Raw genomic sequence first — 17,525 nt, 5'->3', positions numbered from 1 at the left:
TTTTTGATTTTACCAGTATTCCAAAATTTTTTTATGTTGTAGATCAGATGCATTTTTTGTATAAATGGACATCTTGTTTTGTACATAGTTTGAAGTCGGTCCAGTCTCATTTAGATACAGAGAGTATGATGAACACAAAGCATTTTTGTTTTCACATGTAAACATGACAGCTGTCATAACATGTTAGACCTGTTTGGATAATTGAAACTAAATAGCAAGAAAACGTTACAATAATACAATTCAGGTCTAAACTGTCACACTTTCATCTACACTTTTGCAGACTGCATAGACTCTGATATGCTGGTGTTTTATGTGATGGCAGATCTGGGTCAGTGCAGTTTGCCACTTGATCTGACTTCTAAGTGAGTATATACGGTTCATGTTAAAATGATATTTGAAAAGTGCATTACATGAAAATTCACAAAAAATTCATTCATAACACCTGTTTGACCTATGGTTAGGGTACATTGGAATTACAGCTTGTGATACATAAATTTACTGTTAAAACTATGTCCACTTAAGATGGAGTAGTTATATATTTTTATGGTGATTACAATAAATTTTGCCATCAATGGTATGAAAGAAACTGTTAAAAGGTTCAATAACTTCTTGAAACTTTTGACCAGTATGAGAAAGATTATATAATTCCAGACTTTGATGATGGTCACAATGTTCCAGAATATTTTTAAGAAATAGTAATATACACATATAAAAAAGTTGTTTGATAAAAATATTAAATTAAATATTGAAATAATACATATTAAAATATTAAAATTTTAATGCAGCCTCTAATGTTACATAATTCCAGATCCAGATGAAAAATACCATTTTCCAGGTCATTTTCTCATCATAAAATGTCAATGTTGAAAATCTGAAGTCTTGATGCCATATAAAAACTAAATGATTGATGGTAGGATTCAGGACTGGGTATGCTTGGTTGATAGAACTTGATCTTCATGCCATTGATAAGGTGCAGTCATGTTACACAGATGCAAAGAAGTATGCAGAGCTATCTTGGATGTATTTTTACAGGCATTGCACTATATTGTAAGCAGAATTGCAGAAATTTATCAAAGAAAATGTAGGGATGGGGGTCAGGGAGTCAAAACCATCAGCCCCCAGTGTGATATTGAGATAGGTGCCTAATCAGAAGATTATAGTATGTTAAAGTATACTTGGAACCTAATTTTGAAGAACAGAACGAGTTCGGTAGAGAAGTGTTACTTTTTATATAAAAGATTGCTTGGCTTTATTTACTGAGAGACTTTGGAATTAATCTGGATGATTGGCAAGTACTGTATGTACTTGTATGTAAGTCAAATCCAGCTGCAAACAACATAGACCCTGATTTGTCATCACATATTGCATCAGCAGATATGGGTCTGTGTTGTTTTACAGGATATGTCATGTAAGTATACCTGATATAGACTACAGTTTATAAATGCTGTAGAGTTACAGGTGTGCCTCTACTTCTTTGTTTTTATTAGTTTGGAAAATCAAATACAGAATCAGAAAATTTATTAAATATTTGTACTAATGAAATTCAGGTTTTACAGTGGACTTAAAAAATAACAAAGTTCTATATGTGTGATTTGGATTTGTAACGTAGCTTTAACAATTTTTAATTCATATCGCTGTGATATCTGCAGTGTGGCAGTGATGCCTAGCACTGAGGCATCATGCCTCAGACATGTGGCATCATGTCCCACCTAGTCACATTATCCTGACACCAGGCCGACCAGTCCTAACACTAATGTAGCGGTTTGCTACTGGTGGTGGTGTTGTGAGGTTGTACCTTCTTACAAGGTGTCTGCTTTTATTGGTTATGGTTATCTAGAGGGTGATCACCCGGCAGCTTGAAATGCAAACTAGGCCTAACTTTTACCGACTTCTGACGTATTGAAAAGTAAATGTGCTTCGTCATTCGTTAAGTGACTGTGCTAATTTTTTCCACTAAATTCAGACCAATATGACCCGTGACAAAATTATTGAATATTTTAAAGCTGTGTGTGTGCATATTTTCGATGGAATCACTTGTATTGTGGATTCAATGTATATGATGAGGTTTGCGGGTGAGTACACGGTGTTGATACTATTCATGCTGTACATTAGACATTTATATATAAACAGTATTCACGTATATGTACCAATTTATGGTTCTCTAAATGAAGTAAACTATTATATGTCTTCTCTGTTTTCACTACAGGTGTAATTCTCATTTAATATGCATCGATTTAAGATGGTAACTGTGCCGATGAAGCACGTATTTTACTGCCCACATTTATTACCTACATCCCCTCCCCGCAATTTTTTTTGGGTACATGCATAATTTTCTTCAGCTGGTTGCTTATAACATGGTTTGGTTTATGACGTGGTCAGGTTCTATGGCTCCCAACTACCGTGTTATAGCGGGGTCACACTGTATTATTATTATTATTATTATTGTTATTATTATTATTATTATTATTATTAATGTAAAGAAGAGTATACTGCACTGCTAAGAATGTCCCATCTATGCATCTATCTGATTTTGAAATGCCAGACACTGATTTTTAGATCTTGCATCAAAAAGTGCATATTTAATAAGTGACAGCCATCATTGAATAATGCTGTCACACTTTGATAACCCACTCTTGCATGTTAAAATGGTAAGATCCGCTGGAGTGTTTCTTGCAATGAATCATTTACTGTGAAGCACTTTATGATAGACTTTTTCTATCTTCAGCCATGCATGATCATTACTACAATCTTCAGCACATGAAGGAACTTTTTGATACAGTAAATGTGTCTTGTATTTTAAATTTCTTGAGGGAAGTTAACATTTATTCCAAATATAGCTTCTGCACAATCTATTTTGCGTGAGTATTTTTTAACCAGCATGTGCATTGACAATTACCTGAAAGGTTTATCTTATTTACTTAAATACTATACATACCATTTGCATTGATGGAAACTTTCCTATATTATCATTACCATTTATATTACCTATTGATGGCAACTTTCATATATTAGCATCACTTTTCATTGTTTTGTTTTTGTTTTTTACCACTTGTTGATCGTGAACCACTTTTCATGCATAAATCATATATCATATCATTATATAGCCTTACAATACTGGTGTGCTGTAAAACCCAATTCAGTAAATAAATATTAGCGAATACACATATATATGGTATTGATGTAATATTTTCTGAAGTTATATATATATATATATATAAAATACACACATATGCATATACTTGATTTGAAGACAGAACTTGCAGAGAAATGTCAGGTTGTTATATTTTGCATCATCATTTTGTGGAGTTACCATAAGGACTCTGATTTTTCATTGAACTCACTTTCATTTCTGTACAGTGATTATTATTATGCTGGCACTTCCAGACAAGTGCCATGATATTGTCATACAGTCTGTATGTACGTCTGGTGTGTATGTATGTGTGTGTGTGCGAGTGTGTGTGTGTGTGTGCGAGTGTGTGTGTATGTGTGTGTGTGTGTGTGTGTGGAGTTGAACTCTTCCTACATGAAACTGACATCAGGAATAGTTCTGTTGGTATTGACTGCTGACAAGTTTGGAAGTTTGATCTAAATCCCTTATGGTTAGGCTTGAACAGAAACATTTATAATTACTGTTATGTCAGGTTTACTGGTACATTAAATATCAAATTATTATATATACTTGTATCAGATTAAAATACCAATTCTGACACTGAATCTTATTCCATGTCCACACTTAAAGTAAACCTTTTTCATATGGTTTATATATAGCAGGTGATGTCAGTTCTTTGAATGTGGTTGTTATAAATATTGCTATATGTATATTTTGGATTGTTTAGAGTAACGACTGGTTAAAAGCATACAACAAATGTTCTTTTTTTTAAAAGAAGACCTAGTCCCATAGATCTGTAAATAACATGTGCTTGGTTCATAAAGTCTGTGTGTGTGGTAAATTCCTTTAGAGCACATTGGTTTTGTTTTTGCTTTTCAATTAATTTTCTGGATGGTTTGTATGTATTGGCATCCTTGCATCTGTGATCTAGCCAAGTTGTACCTACCAGCAGAAATGAATCTTCCAAGGTTGTGTTGATATTTATCTGACCCCAGCTTTACTTTGATCCAGATATCATTTAGGTGTCTTTAATCTTCAGGGATTATCAGGTTAATGCATAATATTTTATTCGGTTGGATCAGAGAGTAAATAAAATCCTGGATCTCACATACTCTGCTCTAACCTGATGTAGTGTGAATCTTAAACTCTAGCTCAGAGTTTGAAAATTGGACAATTCTGTAGCTTTAAAATTAAATTAAAATTAAGTTTTGACATAAGAACAAGGTTGTTAAATTTGCAGTATATTTATGTTCACATAGTATAATTTATTTTGGGTTTTTTGTTGTTGCTTGTACTTGAGTTTTATGCCAAAAAAGTTCTAATTATAGGTTTTTATTGAGGTTTGGAATGAGTACTAATGAGTGTAACTTGTATGAGGGCCTGGTTTGAGCACTAATTATTGTATTGCCAGGTATCACTAGCAAGCATTATATGTGTTTTAAGTCAGCTTGCATTGGTTTTAATAGCATAGCTTGCCTTCATCTTTGTTCCAATGTTTTAGCTGAGGTGGTATTTAGGCGGTGGATTATTGAGATGCCATTCATCTGTTGGTTTATAATAATAATAATAATAATGCTTTATTTATAGAGGGTGACTCATTTGTTAAGGACTATTCTCCCTTGAGGTTTATTACTCTAATAAGGGTATGATTTTTGGGCCCCTTCTGTGGAGTCGCTAGGATGGCATCAGCGGACATGCATACAAAATTTGCAATTGCCATAACATTTTCAAGTATTCTTTCAACAAACGTTATACCATATATGCCTGTATATAAGTTGGATCCAACTGTGATGTGCACAGACCTAGATATACCATCATGTCATGCTCCTGTAGGTATGGGTCTATTCTAATTTGTAAGTGGTAATCAGTAGAACAAGCAACATAGAGCCTGATCTGCCAATGCAGTGTGTAATGGTAGATCAGGGTCTATGTTGTTTGCAGTTGGACCTGACTTGAATGTAGGATACATAGATTCATAGCAGGCTCACAGTCCATAATGGGGTATTATGACCCCTGGGTTACAGTCCATAAAGGGGTATTATGACCTGTGGGAGTACTGTGACTCCAGGAGTAACAATCCATAAAGGGGTATTATGACCCCTGGGTTACAGTCCATAAAGAGGTATTATGACCCATGGGTTACAGTCCATAAAGAGGTATTATGACCCCTGGGTTACAGTCCATAAAATGGTGTTATTACCCCTGGGTTACAGTCCATAAAGAGGTATTATGACCCCTGGGTTACAGTCCATAAAGAGGTTGTTGTTGTAGTGTTTAACGCCATTTTTCAGCACATGATAGGCTATACATGGCGGCCAGTATTAATGGTGGAGGAAGAACCCTGAAAAACCCAGAGAAGAACCACCGACCCACGAGAAGCTACTGGCAGGCTTTCCCACGTACCCACGCTAGCCGAGCCTTGGACTCGAACCCACGCAGACAGAGGTGACATGGCAGTGGTCCATAACGGAGAGCGCTTTAGACCACTCGGCCACTCGGGGCCCCTCCATAAAGAGGTATTATGACCCCTGGGTTACAGTCCATAAAGGGGTATTATGACCCCTGGGTTACAGTCCATAAAGAGGTATTATGACCCCTGGGTTACAGTCCATAAAGAGGTATTATGACCCCTGGGTTACAGTCCATAAAAGGGTTTTATTACCCCTGGGTTACAGTCCATAAAAGTGGATTATGATCCCTGGTTGTGCTGTGACTGCAGAAGTAACAATCTATGTATGGGGTATTATGACTCCTGGGTTACAGTCCATAAAGGGGTATTATGACTTCTGGGTTACAGTCCATAAAGGGGTATTATGACCCCTGGGTTACAGTCCATAAAGGGGTTTTATGACTCCTGGGTTGCAGTCCATAAAGGAGCATTATGACCCCTGGGTCACAGTCCATAAAGGGGTATTATGATCCCTGGGTTACAGTCCATAAAGGAGCATTATGACTCCTGGGTTACAGTCCATAAAGGGGTATTATGACCCCTGGGTTACAGTCCATAAAGGGGTATTATGACCCCTGGGTTACAGTCCATAAAGGGGTATTATGACCCCTGGGTTACAGTCCATAAAGGGGTATTATGACCCCTGGATTACAGTCCATAAAGGAGCATTATGACCCCTGGGTTACAGTCCATAAAGGGGTATTATGATCCCTGGATTACAGTCCATAAAGGGGTATTATGACCGAGGGTCACATACCATAATTGGGTGTTGTATGTAGTACATTTATTAATTTGTGGAGCCGCGCAAAAGTTTTAAAGTTAAGAAGGGATCCTCATACTTTAAAAAGTTGGGAACCTCTGAACAAGAGCATTCATAAAACACATATCCCCACACCCTAATCTGCTGTGCTCCACCCACTGCAGAATTTGTCCGCAGGGTCAAGTTATTGATCAAGCACTTACCAAATTCTCTGACATGTTAGTCCCCATTTGGATTTGGGTTTTAAATTCTTTTTTTATATGTAAAACCACCTCAATCCCCTGGGTGCATCAGAATTTTAGAACCTTTTTCTACATGTACCAACCAGCTCAAATAAAGTCACAAGTCTCATTATTGAACAAATGGGGTCAATTTGTTTGATATAACAAATGCACACATAAAGACACACACATGCACATATGTGTGCACATACACATGAACTGGATTAATATTCCCTGTATTTCTATGAAAAGTGCAGAGATAAGTACATGATATCAGAAATTAAGTTGGAGTGTTCACTCAGGTTGATGATTTTTGCAAATGCAGGACCAAGTACTGCTGGTGAGGCTCAAGTTTGCAATACTCACAAATACTGGACCAGGTTCTGTATACAATCTTGTGTCCAGACCAATCATTGCTTGTGAGGCTTAAGTTTGCAACACTTAAATGTATGCTTCTGGGAATACTGGAAATGAACATTGATGGGGCTTATTAGCCCAGAAGCCCCCTCTCTGGACTTAATTGAATTAAAGGGGCCTTTATGGTGTAGATACTTTTGCTCTTTTAATGTTTATATTTCTGTGTGGATCATATTTAAATGGATATCATGTCTCTGAACTTCCTTTCAGTGTGTATCCTAGAATCCTTTGATTTTCAAGTTTGGTTTTATCCTTTGAAGATCTCTGAAATATAATTAATTTGTATACATATACTTGCTCTGTATAAATAACGAACTGACTGCATTGATATACTTGTAATAACAGTTTTTTTAATGGATCTGCAAAAACTTTTTCCATGAAAGCCACAAGACTAACGTAGTTCGTTAGTTCTTCACTTGTAATCATTTTTTTTGGCCCTTGATTTCTCCAGACAAATCATTCATAAAGTCAGGGATGATAATTAGTTTTGCAGTAATTTGCTTGTTTAATTTTTTTGCTTCCACTTATTTGCAAGTGGTTGTTGGAAAGAACATAGGGATAATAGAAAATACATTGGTTCTTGTGTTTAATGAGTTTAGCTTGTATAGCTGTACTTACAAATGGATATCCCAAAATAAGTAATACGTACCTGAGAAGACCCCTGTATAATAAACCATTTGCCAGTTACCAGCTGTACATACCAATGATATACCAAATACCCATTTCATAATATATATGATTCTTGCATAACAGACCATTTGCCAGTTACCAGCTGTACATATAAATAGATATGCTAAATACCTTATTCTTGTCTCAATAGACACCTGCATGATAGACCATTTGCCAATTACCAGATGTACATGTACATATAAATCTACATGTACATATAAATGGATATGCAAAATACGTTATTCTTATCTCAGTAGCCACTTGCATAATGGACCATTTGCCAGTTACCAGATGTACATATAAATGGATATGCTAAATACCTTATTCTTGTCTAAATCGACCCTGCACAATAGATAACACTGGTCAACAGTGAAATCATTACTGACTTGAAAAGGCCCTAATCTGTAGTATTTTGGTGTGCCGAACACGAATATAACCGTGAAAAATTTGTATTGGCTCTCGTTTTGAAGATATTCATATACCTCATTTTCTATGTTTCACTGTGTAAATTTCTCCAGTAGGACTGCAGCAACATCCGGAATAATGATGTAACATTGCATAATACCATCATGCTCACATCATCCACAGTTGATTGCATCATTTTCTGATGCAATGCAATACTAATGCCATGCGGCTGCTGAAGTAAGTTGACGTCAGCAGTGTACTATACATGTGTAGGCCTATTATACTAATGCCAGGCGGCTGCTGAAGCTGACGTAAGCAGTGTACTATATAAAGCCCAATCAGATAGGTTCAGCATTTAAAATATTTTAGACGTTGTGCGAGACAGTTCAAGCTACTGTTACATAAAACTTATTATTTTATCCATTTACGTACAATAAAGAACAGTAATGCCTCGAAAGTGTGTTAATACGGCGGACAATTTTTGCTATATTTGTGGGGAAGTGACATTTGCCAACCAGAAGAAAAGTATCAATTCTCAAGTGAAGAAGGCATATCATCTTTACTTCGGATGCAAGGTTGGTGACCAAGACAAGCCTTGGGCTCCGCATATATGCTGTGCTACATGTACAACACAGCTTTCACAGTGGTTGAATTGCAAAAGGTCATCAATGCCGTTTGCAGTCCCAATGGTGTGGAGAGAGCCAAGCAACCACCTAAATGACTGTTACTTCTGCTTGGTTCCTCCTCTTTCCGGCGGAATAACGAAGCGAAAGAAGTCGAGAATAGTCTACCCAAACATTCCGTCTGCATTGAGACCAGTTCCACATGGTGAGGGACTTCCTATTCCAGAACCTCCAGCAGAATATTCTCTTGATTCATCTGACGAAGACAAAGGTGAGTCGACCTGTTCTTCTCCTGGTCCATCAGCATGCAGTGATCCAGATTTTCACTGTGGTGCATCATCAACCCCACACAGAATAACACAGGAAGAACTAAATGACCTGATTCGTGATTTGGACTTATCAAAGAACAAGGCAGAATTGCTAGGATCAAGACTCCAACAATGGAATCTTCTAGAAGAAGATGTCACAATTACTGCATATCGAAAGCGCCACCAGCAATTGGAGCCTTTCTTCAGAAAGGAAAGTAATCTGATATTCTGTTCCGATATTGAGGGCCTCATGAATGCTTTAAAAATCACTCATGACCCACAAGAATGGAGACTATTTGTGGACTCTTCGAAACTGAGTCTCAAGGCTGTGCTTTTGCACAATGGAAACATTCTTCCATCTATTCCAGTAGCGTATGCTGTCCACATGAAAGAGACATACGATAACTTAAGGCAGCTACTGAATTCCATTGAGTATAACAAGTACAGCTGGCACCTCTGTGGTGATTTGAAGGTAGTTGCCCTTTTAATGGGACTGCAGCAAGGATATACAAAATACATGTGTTTCTTATGCGAGTGGGATAGCCGAGCAAGGGAAATGCACTACATGAGGAAGGAATGGACTCACAGGCAGAATGTAGCCATTGGAGAGAAGAATATCCAACAGCCAGCTCTGGTTGAGGCTCAGAAAATCTTGCTACCACCCCTTCACATCAAACTAGGTTTGATGAAGAACTTCGTGAAAGCCATTGACCGGATTTTGCCAGCATTCCGATACCTGCATGAAAAATTCCCTCGACTCAGCGAAGCAAAGATTAAAGAGGGAGTTTTTGTGGGTCCTCAGATTCGAGAGCTTTTCAAAGATGACCGGTTCAACAACTTGCTGGAAGGTGACGCGAAACAAGCATGGAATGCTTTTGGCCTAGTTTCTACAAACTTCCTCGGAAATGTTAGGGCAGAAAACTATAAGGAACTAGTAGAAGACATGTTGATGAAGTATAAGAAACTTGGCTGCAATATGTCTCTAAAGATTCACTTCCTTCATTCCCATTTGGATTTCTTTCCTAGCAACTGTGGTATTGTTAGTGATGAACACGGCGAACGTTTTCATCAAGATATCGCAACAATGGAACAAAGATACCAGGGAAAATGGTCCACTACAATGCTGGCTGACTACTGCTGGACACTCCTCAGAGATGCTCCCGAACAGCTGTACAAGAGACAGGCGAAGAAATCTAAGATGTAGTCAATGACTTGATTTTTTATAGGTAGGCTATTACAGTTGACCTTTTACTATTGGAATGCATTTCGTTATGTAAACATTAATTTCTTGCAGATTACAAAAAAACTAGAGCCAATTTTGCAATTTGACTGTCATATTCGTGTTCAGCACATAAAAATTGATAAGAATTGACTAATTTTATTTCAGTAACATGACTTTTGTAAAAATTTGTTGTCCAGTGTAATTTGCTGTTATGTGCTGTATTTACCACTGGATATGCCAAGGGCATATTTATTGCTTCAGCAGACAATTGCATAATAGATAATTTGCCAATTACCAGCTGCACTTACAAATGATATACCAAATACCCTATTCTTACCACAAATGACACTTTCATAATATATACCAAATATCTTATTCCTGCCTCAAAAAACATTTGCCAATAGACCATTTGTCAGTTACCAGCTGGTCTTAGAAATGGATGTACCAATTACCCAATTCTTAACACAAATGACACATGCGTAGTAGACCATTTGCCAATTATCAGCTTTGCATACAAATGGATAGGCTAAATACCTTATTCCTGCCTCAAAAGACACCAGTATAATAGACCATTTGCCAATTACCAGCTTCACTTACAAATGATATACCACATACCCAGTTATTACCACAAATGACGTTTGTGTAACAGACCATTAGCAATTACCAGCTCTTCATACAGATAGCTCTGTTTGACAGAATTATAATGAGGGAGCAATGTATCATGTTCTTTTGATTATAAGGCAGTAAGGGAGTGATGTGTCATTAAGTTCATAATAAAGCAGTCACACTATAAGATGGTATAGACTGGTTGCCATTGACAGCATTATAATAAGGGAGTACTGATTTGTGTACTTCATTATAAGGCTGTTTCACTGTAGGATGGTATACACCATGGTCACAATTTGCATAATAATGATAATAATAATACTCTGTGACTCATACTGACTGCATTATGAGGGAGTAATGTGTCATGTAGAGCATTATAATGAGGGAGTAATGTGACATGTATAACATTATTATGAGGGAGCAATGTGTCATAGAGAGCATTTTAATGAGAGAGTTGTGTCATGTATATCATTATAATGAGGGACTAATGTGTCATATATATCATTATAATGAGGGAGTACTGTATTTTGTACTTCATTATAAGGCTGTTTCACTGTAGGATGGTATACACCATGGTTGCCATTGACATCATTATAATAATAATAATAATAATAATAATAATAATAATAATAATAATAATTTATTTATAGAGGGTGACTTCTTAGTCAGGAACTATTCTCTCTTGAGGCCCTCTTAAGGAGAATATAACAATGTACATTATACGAAAGAGCAAAAATTACTGTTTTTTTAATGTGTTTAGTATTAGAATACTAAATTCCATTATCTATTAGAAACACATACATGCTCATGGTATCTCTTCATAAAGACTAATATTTTCAGTAGATTTTACATATGAGGGAGGACTACAGTATGTTCTCTAAGTCTTTCTTATGTTTTTTAATTTCAGCAAGCATCATCTCAATTTCATTGAAGTAAAGGTTGTAATTACTGACATTCCAGTAATAACTCTTAAATTGCAGCTGAAGATTATAAATAAAATTAGTGGTTTGTCATGTGATCTGTGTAGAGTAATCTTATTAAATGTAGTGCATGCTAAATTGTGGAGACTTGTTCAATAAGCACACAAGTAAGGGTGTAGTTATGCATTATTGATGCTCTTGCAGCAAATTAAACCCATCAGAGATGAGAAACTGCTCCTCAATATCTTCCATTTCCATTGTGAATCATCACCTGATGATATAGGTTGACTGTAGCTTCCCCCTCCCTCCCCCCCCCAAACATTGACCAGTCAGCTCTCTGTCACTCAGTGGGAAACTTCATCTACTACAAGATAATAGGATCCAAATGTTGGATGGAAATTTGATCATAGGACTACAGTAGGTGTAGATGAATTTAATACTGCTTCAGTCCACTGGATGATGTTGAATCTGATTTAGCTAGAAAGCATTGTCATAACAGATAATTAGATAACTGAGGAAAGTGGGTCTATATGATTTGTAGAATTTACTTTGATCAATTTGATAGATGCATGGGAATCTCCAGGAACTTTTCTGGGTGGGGGTCCAAGCAAGCCATAATCCAGAAGAGGGGTGTGTGTGTGTGTGTGCAAAGCCAAAATCAAAGGGATGTATATATATATATATATATATATATATATATATATATATATATATATATATATATACACATACATACATACATACATACAAACACTGTACAGTGCATTTTTATGAAACCCTTGTATAACCTCTTCCCCCCACCCCCATTGATGCCCACATAAAGATGTATTTGCTATTTCCTGAATAATATCTGCTGTTTGGAATAAACTCAGAAATACCATATTCAATGTAATACATGCATATGCATTAAAAAGTGAACAGTCCCATTTTCTTGCTAACCCCTGCAAAAGAAAATATCCACTATTAAGCAAAAATGGCCAATGGGAGGAGGGAAGCGGTTGCTAAAAGCTTCCCTGAATATCGTTATTTATTTTAGGCATCCATTGCCAGCCCTGAATATTGTTATTTATTTTAGGCATCCATTGCCAGCCCTGAATATCATTATTTATTTTAGGCATCCATTGCCAGCCCTGAATATCATTATTTATTTTAGGCATCCATTGCCAGCCATTGGGGATCTTGATTCGGTCCTGCCTGTCAAGCTTATCACATGTCTATCCTGAAAAGCTTGTTAGCAGAAAGACTGAATACCAAGAAGTTCCTCAGAATACAAAGTGAAAATTTAAAAAGAACTTACAGAATTGTGAATCAAATCTCATATAGTCCTTAAAGTTCCATAACAAGTCCAAAAGTACAGAGTTATTCCAAATGAATTCTGGTGGTGTTCTGAATTAATTCTGATCTTGAATGTGCTGATGTACCTGGAATAGTATTGCTGGGCAAACAATCTTGATGTATAACGATCATATCATCAAAAATGTCTTAACTGAATTCACAATAAACCCAAAATAGTGATTTAGTCCAAAAGTATTTATGAGTATTTTGTAATTCTAAAATAATTAAAATAAATTAATTGTCTAAAATTAAAACTGAAGTCAACTAAAAGACTGATTCCACTTAAGATGTTAAGATAGGAATGAGTAATTCCAAATTTAATATAAAACCCTAAGACACAATAAGTGGATCAGGATGAAGGTCAAAAGTTATTTGCAGAACATTCAGAATTGTCAACAAGGTCAAGTCTTTTATATGAAGAACATGGCAAACATCAGGTAGGCATGGAATTCCTGAAGAGAAAATCAATGTCCTGAACTCAAATGCAAGTAAACATATTTACCTGCAAATAATAATAATAATAATAATAATAATAATAATACACTGTAATCTTAAAATATAATCTTCAATCATAGACAAAAATTAGCTACCAGTATGTAATGTTTTTTGTATAAAAAGACAGGTAGGCCCAAACTCCTGTCTCAATTGGGGACAAAGGTCAATAACAATACAGATTAAATGTAACTAACAATTGCACAAAATTTGAAATTTGGTTGGCATATTTTTATTCCTATAGAGTCAGACCTAATCACATGCATATGTAGTTTTGAAGCCATCAAGGCAGTTTTAAAAAAAATTGTTACACTTGTTAACACTTGGATTTTTTCCATGGATGTGATTAGCATGATTAAGTAAACACTATTCCAGATGTCAAATTGAATGTGTGTGTCTGTTCTGTGTAGATGACCTATATTTTTTATACCATTTCAACAATTTTTCAGTGTTGTTTTACACATTTTTTTGACTTTCTGGACTTGAGGATTTTGACCAAAACCTGTTAGCATGATTAAGCTTATACCACTTCAGGGAGACAGATGAAATTTATTATGCTTGTTTGCATTCATATGTCCTAATTAGACTTCCATGTAGTAACAGCGATATTACAATTATTTACTAAGGTTTAGAATTTTGGGAGACTTTCTGCAAACAGACGAAGTTTTCGACATGCATACCTTGTGTCTCATTACTACTTAACTTTGTGGGTTAAATCATTGGATCATATAGAACTAGTACGAATTCAACACTTTTAGTAAACTTGAATTGGAAACATCATGATATTAAAACTTAATTAACATTAAATTTCTGAATGCTCATGATCAAACCTATATTTATAGTATAGACATATCCTTGATGCAAGCTTTTCTGGTTTTCCAAAGGACTGAAATTCTATCAATAAAACATTGTCTCAAGTTTTTCCATTGACAACTAGGATAAACTCCGAGATGATTCATTTCAATAAAACTTAACTTTAATTATCAACCAATCCTGGCCAGCCATATCCGTATATGCTCTGTTTCATGTTCATCCATTTTTAGACTGGTTCCCATTTTTCCATCTCATTAGTATTGAGCGTCTTTATCTGCTGTTATTTAGTGCTGCCATATTGGGAGAGGGAATGAACCTACTCGATGGAGAGTTATTAAAAACATAATAATAAAGACTTTATTTAGATAAGGTAGCTCAGTTGGTTACAGAACTAATCTACCTTCAGGCTTTCTAGCAGTTATGTACAATATATACAGTCTCATTATGAAAAATCAGGCTTGATACTAAATCAGAATACCAAGCCTGGAACATATGCACAGATGTCTGTGAACACACAAACATATATAAAATATAAAATATCATTCTGCATTGAAAAATGCAACTGTGAAAAAGTTCCAAAAGTACAGTTGTTGTTGTTGTTGTAGGGTTTAACGCCATTTTTCGGCACATGATAGGCTATACATGGCGGCCAGTATTATTGTGGAGGAAGAACCTGGGAAAACCCCGGAAAGAACCACAGCCCCACGAGAAGCTACTGGCAAGCTTTCTCACATACCCACATTAGCCGAATCCGAAACTCGAACCCATGCAGACAGAGGTGAGATGGCAGTGATCCGTAACAGAGAGCGCTTTAGACGACTCGGCCACTTGGGGCCCCCCAAAAATACAGAAAAGCAGGCTATATTTGTATTACTAGAACTGTTCAATTGTCTTAAGATTTCATCCATTGGAGAAATAGATTATGAAAAGAAAAAATGGTAGGAGCCTGTCTTATGTCACTGGGAATGTTGTTCCATACCAGTGGACCAGTATATTGAAAACTTCTTTTAAACAATTTCTTCTTTGGACTTGGTATAATGTAATTTTTATTTCTAACAGACCTTAATTTGGAGTACCATAAGCATCTCTTTGGTGAAAGATATTGCTTAGATAGACAGGAATGGCTTTTCTGGATTCTTTTTTATATCAATATAAAATGTTGAAAATATTCTTTCATGTATCGTTAAAATCTTTATATTATTCATTGCATCCTGGAAATTGTCAATACATTATTGTAACTAGTAGGGCTTTTGTTTTTTGTTTATTTATGATCATACAGTTTTCCTTGCACCTGCTTTAAGTCTGCTGAGAGCATTTTATAAATTATTTTCAAGTACACTGTACAGTTTTGGTTTTACCCATCTCAGACAGTGTAGTATCATCTGCATAGAGGTCAGTATAAGAACATGAAGTTCCTATCTTAAGAGGTAAGTCGTTGATAAATCAATGAATAACAGAGGTCAAAGGATAGAGCCCTGTGGTATTCCACAATTAATATTTTTAATTTTAGAAAGTTGACCATTTATAGATACATTTTGTACTCATCAGTAAGAAGTAAACCAGTTTAGGGAGTTTTCATTGCATTTATAGATTTTTAGTTTTTCGAGGAAAATGTCATGGTCTGCAAGATAAAAAGCTTTACAAAAATGAACCATAATCATTTCTCCTTTATCTAATGCTTTCAGTCATTTATCAAAGATATAAGGTGCAGTTTCACATGAGTGATTTGTTTGAAAGCCAGATTGATTATCCTGAATAAGATCATATGTGTTCAAGGAGTTGAGAACAGAATCATGTACTTGTTTTCTTAGTAATTTGGAAAGACAAGGAAGGATAGAAGTCTGTAGTTATTTACATCATCTTTTGTTCCAGCATTATGCAGTGGTGTTACCTTGGCAGTTTTCCATGTCTGTGGAAATTTATTACACCTAATAGTTTCATTGCAAATGAAAGCTATACTCTCTACTATTGCAGGTGCAGCTATCTTTAGTAACTTAGGTCCAATCATATCAAGTCCTGTAGCTTTACAATCATCCATTTTTGGAATATATTTCAACACAAATTCATATTATTTTGGTATTTTTTAGCACAAAGTTTTAATGTTGTTGTTGTGGAGTTTAACGCCATATTTCAGCACACAATAGGCTATACATGGTGGCCAGTATTAATGGTGGTGGAAGAACCCGGTAAAACCCTGGGAAAAACCACCGACCCACGAGAAGCGACTGGCAAGCTTTCTCACATACCCACGTTAGCCGAATCCTAGACTCGAACCCACGCAGACAGAGGTGAGATGGCAGTGATCCATAACGGAGAGTGCTTTAGACCACTCGGCCACTCAGGGCCCCACAAAGTTTTGAGTTCCAGATGATCAGATGAAGTTCTGGGTTTATTAAGTTTGTCAGCAATTTGAACAAAAAAATTCATGAAATATTTGAGATCTCAGTTGGATTATGATCATTATTGGTATAAATGCCCTCATGAATGAGGGATCCTGCACCAAACTCTTAAAAAAAAATCTCTAGATAGCTTTTGGGTTATTTCTATTTTCATCCAGCACTTTTTTGTAGTGCGCTTTCTTGACTTGACATATCATTTTATTATCTTTATTCCACTAAATTATATATTCAGCTTGATTTCCTGCTGATTTTGGTTGGTCTCATTGCTTTATTGCATCTGAGATCCAGCCATGCTGGTGGTCTTTCTTTATCCTGTGTTTTTAAAGGGGCATATTTGTTTATTGTTACATAAAGAGAGCTTTCTCTTCTAGAATGAGCCCATATGTGAAAGTGGCATTGTTAATAACTTTGACAGTGTGTTCTTGTTATTATGCTTGAATCTCCAAAGATTTCCCCAAATAATAATTTTACAAGTAGGAGCCTGTGGGATATGGAAGATGCCATATATATCCAATGATATGTCCATGATGAATGATAAGCCAACCTTATATTTAAAAAAATTGGCAATATTTTATTAAGGATATCTTTATCTGATAAAATGTGGTGAATTTACCATGCTGGCCCTTAGGTCTGTTGTGGCAGAAATACTTAAGTAATTTAAAAGAAGCAGTAGATTTAATTCTTTGGTGAATTTTTGTTTTAGATTGGTCAGTTGTTGTTGTTGTTGTAGAGTTTAATGCCATTTTTCAGAACAAGATAGGCTATACATGGCAGCCA

At 35.8% G+C, this 17,525-nt stretch overlaps 1 protein-coding gene across 2 annotated transcripts in view; it reads left to right on the top strand.

Moving 5' to 3' along the window:
- LOC149800272 (kelch-like protein 5) overlaps positions 1 to 17,525 on the top strand; it is a 295,329-nt gene that overhangs the window by 59,751 nt on the left and 218,053 nt on the right. The gene's annotated exons all lie outside the window — the stretch shown is intronic.

Source organism: Sinohyriopsis cumingii, chromosome 5, assembly GCF_028554795.1.
Source record: "Sinohyriopsis cumingii isolate HCF-2022 chromosome 5, ASM2855479v2, whole genome shotgun sequence".
NCBI lineage: Eukaryota > Metazoa > Mollusca > Bivalvia > Unionida > Unionidae > Sinohyriopsis > Sinohyriopsis cumingii.
Note: the sequence above shows the minus strand (reverse complement) of the source record. Positions and strands in the feature narration are given on the sequence as shown.